Here is a 16,739-nt window from a genome sequence, read left to right as displayed (position 1 = left end):
GCCAGGGAAAATTTATAATAATCCACATTCATGTGGGCTGCCTGTACATTTGAAGTGTCAGCAACTCTTCTTACAATGATACTTCCTGTCAATCCTGAGTCATCAGGCTGTGATGAAGTAACTCTGGATCCTCTTCTCAGGGACCACATAATAAGGGTAGCTTGATCATTGCTGAATGTTGTAACCAAGAATTCCTCTTTATTCGAATCCTGGAGTCCTAAATTATTTGAAACAGAATTAAAAACTAATGCGTCAGTAATGTCCCAATTGGGCAATAATAAAACATTAGCATTTTTTACCATCTGTCTTCCCTCATCAGGGGTTATATTTTGGAACTCTTGAACCATTTGTTCCTTTATTAGATTTTGAATGGAGGTCTCATCCATTTCTGGATGTTCTGCTCTCATATTATTGCACCTTTGCTCAAAAATGTGCATGTTTACTCTCCACGCAAACTAATGGAAAGCCCTAGATCTTACAAAATTGTTATCAAACAAAAAATGCTGACTGGCTTGTTCCAAAACCGGGTCCAATTCCCTTTCTCTGAAATCTGTTGTAGTTAATTCAAAACTTGGTATAGGGGTTTCCTGAGGGTTCCCTTCATCAATCTCTGCTTGTGTAACAAAAATTTCTCCTTGTGACCCCATTTGTTCAAATTGCTCACTGGTGAGTTGTTCTTCCTCAACTCTTATTGGGGTTTGAGAAGGTGAGCCACTTTCATCAGGGGATTCTTCCTCCCTTATTATTCTCCTTCTTTTGGGGGAAGGTTCAGGGGGTCTTTCTTCTAGGACAGTGCTGGTGGATCCAACAATCTATTTTTCTTTATGCACAACGGGCACCTGCTGTCGGACAATAGTATATCCTGTTTTCTTCCGTACCACCAGTGGACCTACTCCAATGTTGGGAGTGAAACCCAATTTTCTCATAATTTCTCTGGCTTTATCTGGAAAAGAATTAATAAAATGCCGTTTCTTCTCATTCATTACCTCCATTATCTCAGAGAAATTACTCATGAGCTTATGTACTTTATCTGCATTGTTTGCAGCATTACTAAGAGGACTGAAATTTTTATCAAAACAATTAATGAATTCCAAAACTTTTGAATAGACTCTCCATTTTTCTTTCTTTATTTCTTGCTCATGGAGAGAATATTCATTTCTTATTACATCTTTTGGAAAATAGAATTCATGCTGAACTGGACGCAGCTTGATTCTCAATCTAAGGGCAGAGTTAAAGAAACCTTCTGTATCACAAAAATGAGAGTGAGACACTGCCATTTTGTATTGATCCAAAAATTTATGGAGAAAGGCCCACCCTTCTTTAGTTATCACAAATTGGTGGGCTATAGTACAAGTAGGAAAAATTGATCCTGTCCCCCTTTTGTGCAAAAAGGCCTCCTCCACTCCTCCCAACTGCCACAAAAATTCAGCTATCCCTACCTTCAAGGGTACCTGATAGGGTAACACATGGGGTGTTCCTTTGAAACCATAGACCCTGATGACCGTTGAGACTGAATATGGGATAATATCTCCCCAATTATGTGACACTTTTAGATTATGGGTTTTTTCCATAGGCCTGACAAGGTGCATTAATGCCTTAGGGATTCTGGGATTGTCACTCAATAAGAGGCACCTTAGTTTGGAGGCAAAGTGTCTATCAAATCTAACGAAGCTAGCATTTTCTGCTTCCCAGGTCATGTCTGCACTCCATAATTGGACTGGTAGTGCTTCCCCTTCTTGTTCTCTATTTAAAACCATTTCTTTACCAAAATAAGTGGCCCCTTTAAAAAGAAACATATGCATCAGTAAGGAATACTGACCCCAAACCTTTTTCACCTTGCCCTGTGCAATCCCCACCAATCCATGATGGATCTCATTTGCCAAGTAAGATGCAAAATCAAAAATTATTTCCACACCAAAAGAAGAGATTTGGGTGATCATATACATGAAGCTCACCGGAATAAAATCTTCTTCGCCCTCTCCGAAGACTCTGCACAGGGTCATATATATCTCCACTGCCCTGGCATTAAAACATGATTTCTTAAAGGGCTCTTTAGAAGATGATGTTATGGTTGGGAGGCCTCCAATTCGGCCTATGTGGGCTTTCAATGCACCCTATCTAACTACATCCCTCTTGGATATATATTCTTTTTCTAAATCTATCAGATTAATGGGCACATGATACATGGTGAGGGGTCCCAGACTGAATACCTTCCTAATCTCCTCGGGACTGATGGTAACTAAAGCCTCACCATCTATTCTCCTCACTACCTTAGTGGCTTGGTCATAGTTTTTTGCTATGGCTTCAAGCAGGTCAAAATCCATAAACACGCTGGGAACAACAAGCTTCCCAAGATCAAAATTCCAAATGTTGGCATGAGGGTATATAACTTTCTCTCTGCAAACCATTTCTTGAATAAACTCAAACCAGTCTGAGCAGTTTGAGCATCCCGGACCCAATTACCCTTATCATACAATCCATCAGCTACCCTAAGCCTAGAATTGAGTGAGGTTAACCTCTTAACTTGCACCATTTCTACAGTGGACTTAGGAAGTAACTCAAGCAAATCATCATGCACATTTCTATCCAGGTAGTTTACTGCTCCTGTAAATCCCTTCTTAGGAGGCATCTTGGGCTATCCTCTTTAAAACTTAAAAGCTCACAGAGATGATGGCAGTTTTACTTACTTGAATTCTGTCTCAAATCTCCTTTGAATTCCTGCAAAATTTCAGCGAACAGATAACTTGACAATTCTTATCAACCTTGGCACGCTTTTCTTTCAGTAATAGCTTCTTCACAAGAATGGCTTCAAATCTTTTCTCGCGTGAAATGAAACTGATGCAATCTCTCTGTATTATACTCTGTTTTTTCTCACGGACGAAGCTTTCTTGTCTAATTAATACAGAGAGTGGCACTACATTTTTTATTTAAAACTGCGCCGTTGATCTTCAAAGATCCTACGATCATGTGGTACAAAGAGAACAACTAGGAGTTATGTTTGCCATGTCAGTTATTTTACCCAATGAGAGCTTGCCACGTACATAATTCCTTCCTTTGATGGCGCTTACCTTTAGACCCACTAACGACGGAGAACACGTGTCAGCATGTCGCTACTTCGTTATGCATAAAGAACTAGCACCTTGCCATAACGAGGCGGCGACAACCGTTGATCGGACCAAGAAATGATCGAAAGATACGCTACAGGACTTCTTAAGAAAGAAGGCGGTGGGCCCATCTCGCTATGTCACTGTAATTATCTTCCTTGCAACTCTTCATAGCGAGGTAGCGAGCTCCGTTGATTCACTTCAAGCTGACGTTCCAGATTTCTTGTACATTTAGTCAAGTAAGTATTAATGAGAATCGGATCTCTGCATAGCTAGCACATGTCAAAATTTATCACAATCACCTGTCATTACACGTCATCATAGATCTTGCCAATCTTTTACCATTTTATGGGGCCTCGCTAACTCGCTAACGGTGAAGCACCTCAATTTTCCGATAGCGAGGTAGCGAGCTTCGACACTTTAAAGGATTTTGTGCCGAAAAAAGCAAGGGGGTACCCAGTAATTACTTCTGTTAATTAAAATTGATTCTGACAACAGTATTTATGACAGGTCATGCCACTTGGTGTAATTATGATACAAGCAAGATGCAATGTCATCATTTTAAGATTTTCACGTGGCCTCGCTACTTCGCTAACAGTGAAGTGCCTAAATTTTCTGATAGCGAAGTGGCGGAACTTACAGAAACATCAACATTCTGGCTCTGATGTCAGATATTCTAGTGGGTCCTTCTCCCCCTTTTTATGGCAAATTGCTAAGTGTACTTGCACAATAAAGCAATTAAATAGCAAATCTCCGATCGCCGCACGTTCACTTCATGGTCCCACCGCTTAAAAACTCGACACTCGCTATCTCGCTATACTTAATGAGCATGCAACTTTCAATAGCGAGGTAACGCCAGTGGTAGATCTAATCAGATCTGACGGTTGGGACAAACAGGAAAAAGGTAACCCGGGAGAAAGGAAAAGGAATACGGAAGAATATTCGCTTCTTTTGAATTTTGAAAATTTTGCGCCCGACCATTTATAAATAGAGATGAATATAGGGCTTATATGGTGAATATTTCTTACAGATGGTTTATCCAAAACCTTATACTTCATTTAGACATAGAACATCTGACTTTTCTATGGTTTAACTGAAAATTTTTTACTGCAGAAAAAGTCAGACCAACAGGATGCTTTATTTTTGACCTTCCAAATTTGGAGATATTTTTCCAACATAATGGAGTAGTAGTCACATTGAGAGGGTTACTTGATAGATCACCAAAAGTAGTCTCATCTCAAATGAAGAAGAGTGGTTTTTTAACCACGAGGGTTGTACGAAAAGGTCGACCTGCAAATAACTTATACAACCACTAGACTTATAGAAGACACATGAGTCAGTTAAACCATGTTGTGAATCTAGTGAGAGATGTTGGCCTATTGCTAATTTAGCCGATAGGCTATTTGTAGGAACTTTGTTCCCATAAATTAATTTTTTGACAAAAAAAATGTTAGTTTGGCCGAAAAATTGTTCACGATTCAATGTTCACTAATTAGAATCATAAGGATTCTCAAAAAATTCTGGATCCTCCTCATCTCCAACATTTTCAAGCTCCATATCATTTGAACCAAGAATGGTTCCACTTGCACTAGATGCACCCTGTGTCATAGACCTATGATCACCATCATCCACCATCTTAGTAAGATCATGAAGTGTTGCATCCAAGTTTGCACACTGAGGGAGTACATCACAAAGTTTGGCTGCCCCATCCAAGTATTCATCATCCTTATGTGACAAAAGATGCAAGCTGGTATGAATGTAGACCAAGTCCTCAGCTTTCTTTAACCCCAATTGGTTGTGCTTCATTGAATGGATATAAGAGTATGTAGTAAAATTCCTTTTAGCAGTATAAGAATTCACAACTCACATTGTGTTCACAAAATTAATTTTTAAACATACAAAAGAAAAGCAAATGACAATATGATAGATGTTAAACACTAGATTGTAGAAGACAAGTTTTATTCTAAAAACAAAAATCAAAACTTACTTGTGAGATGATTTTTATTGAAAGATGTTGTAGATGTTTGTATGGTTGATCATAAATGTACCACCATGTGATTGCTCCCATTTCATTTTGGTCCTTAATTGCAAATGGAGTAAGTGTTGCTCTGAAAGCAAATAGTTAAACTCTAGCCTCACCTTTTCATGCATCTCATCATCTTGGAAGATTCTTGCAAAAGCTTTGGAGCACCCATTAGAAAACTCTTCATCACCATATGGTGCAATTCTATCTAGCATTGAAAGTATCGCCTCACTATAATACCTGAGAGATAAAGCATATGCAAGGGGGTGCAATGGGGTAATCATCTTCTCCCAATGATGAAGAATTATTGCTTCTTCTTTAATGCATAAGGCTTGACATTCTGTAGGATCACTCTCATGTGCTTTTATAGAATGTTTTACCATGTCAATCATGGTGTCCATGCCATTGTACACATCTGCCAAGCAAGGTGTATCTTTATTGGCAAAGCGAAGCATAGTCATCCAAGATCATACCCCTAATCTTTAGGGCTCTTTCTATATTTGAAGCCTTCCACATACCCCACTGAGGACAAATGACCATTTGGCTCAAAGCATCTTGCACCCTAAGAAGTCGTCTCATAACAATAGTATGAGATGCAAAATGGGTCCTAACAACCTAAGCAAGTGAACAATATGTCAATTGACAATAAAATTGTAAATATTAACTAAATTGCAAATCCATGAAATTTAATAATTACAAAAAATTATTACCTTCAGCAACTCCAATTTAGAGTACATTCTAAAAATGGATTGTGATTTTTCCCAAACATTTGTGTGTCCTCTCCCTTTTTGTATATTTTCTTCACCTAATCTATTTGAGTTCCAATCTCTTGCATGATCAAGTTGAGGGAGTGTATAGTGCATGGTGTCCAAAAAATATGGTTATACCGACCCTCAACCAAAGCACCAACTCCCCTACAATTTTTGGCACTGTTTGTAACAACTTGGACCATATTCTCACTACCCACCATATCTATGGCTTTAATGAAAATATTAGAGATGAATTTTGAATCCTTCACCTCCCTCTAACAATCAATTGCCTTTAGAAACAATGCCCCTATAGGGGACACTGCAATCACATTAATTAATGACCTATTTCTTGTATCTTCCCAACCATCAAACACAATTGTCACACCCAAAGTTTTCCAAGCACTTCTAATTTGTTGAAGTTCTTTTTTTATAGAAACTCTCTCCTTTTGCAAGAGTATGGTACACACCTTTTCATACCTAGGACTTGTGTAATCATTTGGTGCTTCTTTGATGACTCTTTCCATTTCCTTCCAATATGGTGATCTTACCAGTTGAACGGAAGGCCATTAGCATAGAGGCAACGTGCAATGGCTTCATTAGCATGGTCTCTTGCCTTCATTTTAAATGTAGAGTGCAATGGGACTCTTTTTTGAGCTGATGCACTATTTTCTACTTCTTCCTCCTCTCCCAGTACAAGTACTTGCATGAATGAATGTTTGGAGGATACAATTGGTTCCGGTTCAATGGTTGATTGCATTTTGTTCATTTTTGAGGAAGGAGGTTGATAATAACTTTTTTTTGATCTTTTAACCAAATGGTCGACAACTTCTTGTTCTTTTATGAATGAAGCTATCTGTGCATCAAACAACCCCTTCCCCTCTACACCTTTGCATATTCCAAAAGCTCTACCAACTGGGCCCATAAAATGAAGTTTTACTCGGGAATAAGAGCTATTAAAAGGCTTTCTTTTGTTACTTTGATAATAACTACAACTCCAACTATAGGAGCCACCACTTGAAACTTGTGATATTCTTGTTGCATGTCTTCATAGAGGAGACCCTAAATTAATTTTGAAATTATCCCCTCCTTCCCCTGCCATTGACCTCTGACCTTGCCCTCCCTCCCACTGAACTTTGACTACTAGTGGCCCTAACTACCAGTGGCAACCATTCTTGCACAATACAATGTAGTTTCTTTCTATAATAAGAAATTAAATAAATTTATATAAATAAAAAAACTATGAATATCAATTATCAAGCATACAAGTAAAAAATAATGATACAAAACCATTTGAATAGATACCTAAACTTGTTTCTAAATTTCCTTAGAAAAAATAAATTGAAACAAACATGGAAGATTTCTTCACAAACTTCCAAAGATTCATCAAAATCTTAATAAATTTCATTGAGACACTCAAGAATAGGATAAAATGCTTATGTCTTTGTGTTTTAATGAACTTGTGGAAGTCAACTCTCGGCCTACAATCATTCTTCTTTGAAAATATAATTAAGTTGACTTCAAAAGGCCAAAATGGAAGCCAAATGAGAAGAGCAAACCTAGCTGCAACAAAATGATAGTTGAATGGTTGAAAGGCCTCTATTAGGGCCGTTTTAGGGTTTGGCAAATAAAATGTTATTAAAGTGCTAAAACGTACATGTTTTAATTTTCTTATAAAAATGAAAAGTCATTGTTTTTTTGTTTTTCTGGGCTAAGGCACGTGGATGTGATTGGAATTTCTTAGATGCCACCCACAGGTATCCAAATGTGGATGGAAGCCTACAATGCCTACATTGGTATCCGAGGTTACAACCACAAATAATTTTCAATCAAGGCCAGTGGAGTGGAAGCTCAATTTTTCAGATAATACAATATTGTTAAGAGATGTGATAGCTTTTGAATTGGAATTGTCTAGAAATATTAGAATCCACAATATATTTCATGTTTCCATCGAAGGAAAATATATTTTTGAAACTTGAAACCTTCCTTGCTATGCGGGAGAAAAAATTAAAGAATAAGACTTCCGAGCTATGGGGAAGAAAAGATAAAAGAATAAGACTCCCAAATTATTGGTTCAGTGGAGAAAGGCCTGCCTATAGAAGATGCTACGTGGGAAAGAAGAGATCATCAATTGTCTAAATTTGAGATTGCTTGAGGGTAAGCAATACTGGGAAGGGCAGACTGTCATGGCCCCACAATAACCTAAAGTAAAAAAAAATATTTAAATTGATATTGAAGATATATGTATGCCACCCAGAAAATTGTTACTCTCCTCCAGTGAAGGTGGTGATGGTAGTTCATCGTCTACAGCAGACCATGGATATTGATGATACATTTTTGTCAAGCAGCAGTACGCAATCGATTATGTATTAAGAATATTACTAGTTGCATTGTGAATAGATGTTAGAGATAGTCATAGTTAAGAGCAACCACCTAATTAAGACAAGCGATCAAGGCCAACAATTAGTTGCAAACAGTCATAGTACATTCGGGAGAAGGTATACCATATGTTGGTTGATAGATTTATCCTTCAAAATGAATGATACAGAAAGACTCAGAATGCCCGAACAGAAGAACAAACTCAAACAACAGTTGGAAAGACTATCATGGAATTGCTAGCTTTCCTCTTAATTGAGAGCTACAACTCCCTCCTAAAAGATATTCAATGAATTAGTTACTCTTTATTTCTTTAACCAGAAGACACGAATGCAATAGACATTCATTCATCAATATGAAATGAATGTGATTACATGAAAGATTCAGAGAAAAATAAACAAATGATCAACAGATCACATATTTAGTCTTCCCTATTACAGAGAAATCAAAAGGGAATTTAATATCTCTATCTGCAAAACATGTATACACAAACCAACAGATTCACATTGCAAAGATGATACAAGATAATATTAAAAAACAACCAACTAATTTATTTCAATCAGAGAAGTAAATATCTGGACCAAAACATCTGGGATACAAATTTTTGGTTATTATTCAATACACAAAAAAAATGATCCCTGGATCACTTTTAACCCTGCCATTAAAATCTAGCAGCAGAAAACAAAAATATAATTCCCTTTCTCTCTGTTAGAATCAAAACTTTGAAAACAATCTTCTCTTCCGTGTAGCCTACAGACTTTCGAGAAAGAAGGATAACTGAAAGAGAATATAGAAAGGGAAAGGGGGTGATGCTCTAAGATAGAAGTGTGGTCACAGTTCTGCCTATGACTGCAATACACAACAATGAAAATCTAGAATACTCTAGTCTTGACTCTATTCTATGTCAAAGGAACCACATGCAGGTTTGGAACTAATTGAAGTGCTGAAAGGAAAGATATTTCACTATGCAACAATTACTAATAGACTTAACACAACATATGAATCAAGAAAATAGAAAGGAACTATTCACTACAAGGCAAATACATGTACTAGAGAGCAGAATGGTAAGAATAGGTAAGAAAATGACAAGTTTCATTAATGGAAGGCAAAGTTGTAGTTACAATAACAGTGCACAAGGCTGCTGTCATGAACAAGAGAAGAACAAAGAAGAACCCAGAAAAAGTATTCACAACTTGTCTTTATAGAGTAGGCATAACTCAGATCTAAACTATGGAGTTCAAACCCCAACCTAAGTGGAGTTGAATTGTAAAGAGAAATAAATGAATATCAGAGTAAAATCTGATCTTAAAATCAGCTTGCTATAGTGAAGTGACTGGAAGGGAAAAACAAATGCACCCAGCCATAAGAAATCAAATCTCATGAGATTTGATCATTACATTCAATAAAGAGGCATGGAGATGCAAATGTGTCATGCAAACAAGGCCTAAGAATGTAGTTTAGCATTAAAGAACAATCCTTGTAATGTGTCATGGCTGCAACAAATGAATTCACACCGCTGTTAGAAAACGTGTGATGGGATAACATGCACTGTTAACATGCCACAAAATTGTAGAGTTAACCCTTGTGGAATAAATTTTATTTTCCCCAAAAAAGATGAATCGTTGATGTAGATCTTCATTCTGAAATAGACAGCCCAAATGCTGCAAGAAATCTCCTCAACAAGTGAATAAAACCCAACTGTAAATCAAGATCTTCATAACAAATGGATGGCTAAGATGCATACATAAATTTTAAAAGATGCATCCAGATCTAAGGCAGCTATGTGAAAATACAAGAACCATTGGATCAAAAGCAACCCAACATAAGAAGAATCTGCCATGTAGCATGAATCAGTTGGTCAACACATTCCCAAATGCACGGTAGAGGAGGCAGCATGCGATTTCATGAAAGCAAAAGGGTAAGCCTTCCGAAATAGAAAATTTTGTTATTTTGAAAAGAGCAGCAAAGTCATTCTCTAAAATGGCAAAAATGGTTAACCCTGACAAAAAATATGCGTTAACCCACAACTTGACAAATGAGACGACCTAGTTCACTAGGTCAAAGAACACACTGAACTAGCTCGATTGATGAAGGAACCGAGTCAATTTGGTTCATGAAGAGACCGAGTTAACACAAAATGTTAACCCCAACCTAATTGCATGTTAACCCACAAAAAGAAAATAGCCCATTGAAGTTATCCCTGATCGGTTATTGATGGTCAGTTGAATGGGAGGCAAAAATGGCTAACACTTATGTTAACTCTCCTGTGAACATAATTTTCACCTTTAATGAAAAGATTTAATCTCTTAATAGATATTAAAAATTGCTAATCTGGGTGAATATAGTTTCACTTGAGATCGCAAATATATATCCAGGTTTCCTGTCCAGTGAATTTCACCTTTTAGAACTTTGTGTAAATATTTTCAATTAAGTAGCAATACTCACTTGGCATATTGTTGGGCCTAGAGAGAACTATAATTTTTAAATTCTCAATACCATATTTATGCAAAATGTTTCCTTTGATCCCCTTTATTTTTGGAAATGGATATAATTTTTGATTTTCTGACATACCTTTGCCATTCAAGGGTAAATTTAGGAAAGTTGAACCCACTTTGTGTGAAGTTTCTACTAATTCTTTGTTCTTTTGATCAAGCTTTTAGTTCAGTCTTGAATTGTTGAGAATGGACTTCTAAATATTACGAATATTCAGATTGTTGAGAAATTTAACACTTATCTTAAATGCAGATCCAATACTCTACAATCAATCTTGATTGAATTAGAATATCTCTGATTTAGAATTCGTTGGATGTAAAATTCTTAGAGGAGCAAACTGCTGTAATTTTGTGTCCTATAAATTGCATTTACAACCTACTATATATCCTTTCAAAAGGGTATGTCCCTTAGAGGGACATAACCCTTCCTAAATGAGCACTAATCAAACTCCTTCCTAGTCCGCAATTCATGAAGATATAATTAATAGCACTTAACAAACTAATTGTTAGTTTGGTTAAACATTATAATCTTGTTTCCCAAGAAGTCGCTAGCCCTTAGAGTCATATATAAAATGCTAATTTAGAGATATATTATACTGAGAAGAACATTTATGGTCTATACTATCAGACCTGTAGGTGATCAGGTTAACATTATTAACACTCCCTCTTAAACTGATAATCCTATAGAGAGATATTATATCTAGCAACACCAATATAGAAGAATTAATACTCTCTATCTGTCTGATTCTTCTTAGTATATGGTATCATAGAACACATGATACAAAGTCATATTACTAAACCTGTGGTATGACAAATCACTACTACTAGTGATATGATACAAGATAAATCTAAAGAGTAATCTCTTTATTTATCCAAGTTGTGATTTCATAGAAACTAGTATCACAACAATATCCAGAGTTTAAGATCTATCAGAAAACATGACAACCTCAGAGAAGAATAAAATTCTCCCTTTATCCAATTTGTGACTCATAAACATAGCAATGTCTACATCACAATATGATCTTGAAATTATCTAGATCTTACAGTAGAACTCTTATGTTTAACACATTATCTAAGAGATAGTCATCTCTCATAATGTTTTGTACAAGTGTCCATTATTTTTTAGAGGTCGTCACCTCTTAAAATAATGAATACAAATGGTGGAGCCCATAACAGTCGATAGCTTGATAAAAATAAAATTATTTTATTAATAATCAAAAGAGTACAAATGGATTACAACTCAACCATACCAAGTCTCCTCTCGAAATGTTCTATCTTTACTCTAGATAGAGGTTTGGTGAGTATGTCTGTTGTCTGATTTGCAGTACAAATGTATTCCAATTTTACAAAATTTGTGTCTATCATATCTCTTACATAATGGGAAGAAATTTCAATATGTTTGGACCTTTCATGGAAAACTGGATTCACTAGGAGTTTGATGGAACTCTGATTATCACAATGAATAATCATAGGATTCATGGCTTGCCCAAATAAATTAATAATCCTACAAGTAACTTCCTCAGCCAGACTGCTTCATGAGAGGCCATTGCTATTGCAATGTATTTTGCTTCTATGGAGCTCTGAGAAACTAAAGACTACTTTTTGAATATCCAAAATATTAGAGCTAATCCTAAATTGAAACAACATCTTGAAGTGCTTTTCCCATCTTTAACACTTCCACCCCAATCTGAATCAGTAAATCCATGAAAATCAAAAGCAACTTTCTCATATTTGAGTCCCAAATTAAGAGTGCCTTGTAAGTATCTCATAGTGTGTTTAATCGCAACTAGGTAAATCTCCTTTGGTTCACACATAAACTGATTTAAGGCATTAACTGCATAGCAAATATCTGGTCTTGTATTTACGAAGTACATAAGTGATCTAATCATCTGAATGTAGAGAGTAGAATCTATGGAAGGTGATTCTACTGCTGCTTCTTTAAGTTTATGTAAATTAGTCTCCATTGGAGAAGACATAGACTTGCAATTCCACATTCTAAATCTGTTCAAAAAATTTGATGTGTACTTCCCTTGATTAAGTATGATACTGTTAGAATATTGTCGTACTTCTAATCCTAGGAAGTAATGGAGAAGCCCCAAGTTTTTCATCTCAAATTCTCTAGTTAGATCTTTCTTGCATTGATCTATAAGATTATCATCACCTTGATTAATAAATCATCAACATACAATATTAGAATTACCATATCATTTTTATCTCTTTAATAATACAAGTTTGGATCGGCTTCATTCTTGGAGAATCCTAAGCCGGTGAGATATTTATCAATTATTTCATACCAGGCCCTAGGAGCCTATTTAAGCCCATAGAGAGATTTCTTGATCTTACAAACAAAAGCGTTAGGATCATGAGTTTCAAATCCTTCTGGTTTCTCTAGATAGACTTCTTCTTAAATCTTTCCATTTAGGAATGTTTTTTTTACATCCATCTGATGTACCTTCCATCCCTTTGATGTGGCAATTGCTAACACTACTCTTACGGAGGTATATTTGGCAATAGGAGAAAAGGTTTCTTCATAATCAATCCCTTCATTCTGAGAAAATCCTCTGGCTACAAATATGACTTTATACTTCTCAATACTACTATAAACAACATGCTTTATTCTAAATATCCACTTGGAAGAAACAACAGATTTTCCTTTAGGTCTTGGAACAATTTCCCAAACATCATTTTTTATGATAGATTGGTATTCTTCTATCATAGCTTCTTTCCAAGCTATATGTTTAATAGCATCAGAGGGATTGGTTGGCTTTGTTTTGGATAAGTCACTCATGTTAGCTGTATAACCAGAGAATCTTTTAGGCCTTTTGCTTTCTCTAACTATTTCGTAAGGTGCAACAAAGTCTTGGGCTGCTTCAATTGTTTTAAAGGCCCAACGTGGTCTTATCTTTGAATTTTCTTTAAGGTTCATATTTTGAATTTCATCTTTGATTTCTTCTAAGTTCTCCCTCTGGGACCCAAAGTCGCTATTTCTTTCAAAAATAGATAAAGAAGAAGGTTCATCAGAACTTATGGCTCTTTTGAATGCAAGATCTTCGTCAAATATTACATCTCTGCTAAGTTCAATAGATTTTTGTCCAGGTATGAGAATCCTATATGCTTTAGAAGTTTCACTATACCCTACAAAAATACCTTTCCTCCCAAAGGGTTCTAACTTGGTTCTCTTTTCTTTTGGAATATGGATATATACAGGACATCCAAAAAATTCTGAGAGGACTTATATTGGGTTTTACTTTAGTAAATACTTTTTCAGGGATTTTATCTTAAAGATAGGAGTGAGGGCTTCTATTTTGTAGTACAAGAGGTTTCTGCCCAAAGATAGTATTCTAGATTTTGGTCAAAAATCATAGCCCTAGTAGCTTATATAATTGTCCTATTCTTTCTTTCTGCTACCCTGTTTTGCTCTAAGTTATAAGGAACAATGTACTCCCTCTTAATTCCTGATTCGTTACAAAACTTTTAAACAAGTCTGAGGTATATTCTCCTCCGTTATCAGTTCTAAGGGTTTTAATTTTGTGTCCTGAAATTTTTTTAGTTAATGCTTTGAATTCTTTAAATCTTTATAGGATTTCTTCTAATTCCTTGCATTTTAAAAAGTAAATCCATGTTTTCCTAGAGAAGTCATATATGAAAAAAATATTATACCAAAATCCTCCAAGAGAAGGAATAGACATAGGTCCATATAAATTGGAATGAATTAATTCTAGTACATTATTTGTTTTTCTAGTACTATCATGAAAGGGACTTCTGGTGCTTTTACCCAGAGCACGCCCTTTGCAAATACTAGGATGGTCTTTATTTTATTTGGGTAATCCAGTAACCATCTTCTCCATAGTTGATAAGGTTTTAAAATTTAGATGCCCTAATCTTCTATGCCATATTTCATTTGTATCTATAGCTTCATGGACTAGGGCTTGAATGGATTGAGTAGATTCTGTATTTAATTCATACAAATATCCTTTTCTTTGAACAATTAACTTTTCTTTTTTGATAGAAGAGTTCTTAGCCCAAGTTAATACTTTTTATGAATGCAACATTGTGTCCATCATCTTCAAGTGTTGTAATTGAGATTAGGTTTCTTTTAATCCCTGGTACATAGAGTACACCTTTAAGATGAAGAGTATTTCTTGATTTTAGTTTCAAAGTACAATTTCCAATTCCTTCAACAGGGTGTGTTGAGTTATCACCAATGTTAACTTCACTATTAACCTTCTCTGATAAAAAATCTAGGGTTTCTTTGTATCTCATTATATGTCTAGAAGATCCACTATCAATTACCCATGCTTTATTTGAAATTTCATTTGATAGAGAGGAATACAAAACATGGTTCTCAGGATCATAAGTATCTTCTTGTTTAGTGACAGATGTACAATTTGCCTGTTGTTTCAAATTTTTAGGACAATTAGATCTATAGTGTCCAAATTTTTTGCATTTGAAACACTTTATTTTAGATAGATCTTTCTTGGGCTTTACATTCTTTTGATTTCCCTTTTTCTTCTTGAAATGCTTCTTCTTGCCCTTATAAGAGTTTGCATTAAGAACATGAAGTTCTTCATCTTCTTCTTTTGGTTTCCCTCTTTTCTTTAGTTTTCTAGATTCCTCTTGAAGACAACCATTCTTGAGTTTGTTAAAGTCCAGAAGCTGATCTCTCATACTTATTCTTTGTGCGAATGTCTCCCATGAATCTGGCAATCCATCTATAGCCATAAGTATTAATTTTGTGTCACTAATGAAGGTTCCTATGCTTGATAGTTCATCTCTAATGCCAAAAACTCTTAGGAAATAAGAATTTATTGATTCTCCTTTCTTTATTTGAATGTGATTTAGTTGGCTTTTTAGTGCAAGAACCCTGGTTGCATTTTTTACTTCATATGCATTTTGTAATATGTTCATCATATGAAAGGCAGTTTGATGTTTTGTAAGCATAGGTACAATATCATTTTTAACTCCATCTAAGATGATTTGAATAGCTTTTCTATTTCCTTTTCACCATATAGATTTGTGAGGTTCAACTGGGGGTTGTTTGGATGCTCCGTCAACGAATTGTTTAACATTGTTCTCTTCAAGAATCATCAAGATTCTAAATTTCTAGGCTTCAAAGTGTTCTTTTCCATCAAACTTGTCCTCGAGTCTAATTGTGTATGCCACTAAAGATAGGATAAAGTTACTAAATATATATGAAGTTTGATAACTGAGTTTTGCAAATCCCTAGAACTGATAACTTGGCTCTGATACCACGTAAAGTTTTTGCTAATTCTTTGTTCTTTGGATCAGACTATTAGTTCAGTCTTGAATTGCTGAGAATGGTCTTCTAAATATTATGAATATTTAGATTGTTGAGGAATTTCACACTTATCTTAAATGCAGATCCAATACTCTACAATCAATCTTGATTGAATTAGAATATCTTTGATTTAGAATTCGCTGGATGTAAAATTCTTAGAGGAGCAGACTGTTGTAACTGTGTGTCTTGTAAACTACATTTACAACCTACTATATATCCTTTCTAAAGGATATGTCCCTTAGAGGGACATAACCCTTCCTAAATGAGCACTAATCAAACTCCTTCCTAGTTGGCAATTCATGAAGATATAATTAATAGCACTTAACAAACTAATTGTTAGTTTGGTTAAACATTATAATCTTGTTTCCTAACAAGTCTCTAGCCCTTAGAGTCATATATAAAATGCTAATTTAGAGATATATTATATTGAGAAGAACATTTATGGTTTGTACTATCAGACCTGTAGGTGATCAAGTTAACATTATTAACACTTCGGTTTGGAGTGTGATCATCTGGTGTGTGTGGACAAGACACATAAAGCCCCATGACTCTAGAAGCAGCTTGCACACTGTACTAGTTGCATTTGTGCAAACTATGCTCCCCTGTGAAAAGATCGAAAATGTGAAAGAAAATGGAAAAAGTTGAGCTTCTCTGCAATGACAATCATTACAGAACTCTATTGAAGATCAAGACCAGATT

This window comes from Cupressus sempervirens, chromosome 1 (assembly GCF_028749045.1).
Source record: "Cupressus sempervirens isolate cs-2001-9-10 chromosome 1, ASM2874904v1, whole genome shotgun sequence".
NCBI lineage: Eukaryota > Viridiplantae > Streptophyta > Pinopsida > Cupressales > Cupressaceae > Cupressus > Cupressus sempervirens.
Note: the sequence above shows the minus strand (reverse complement) of the source record.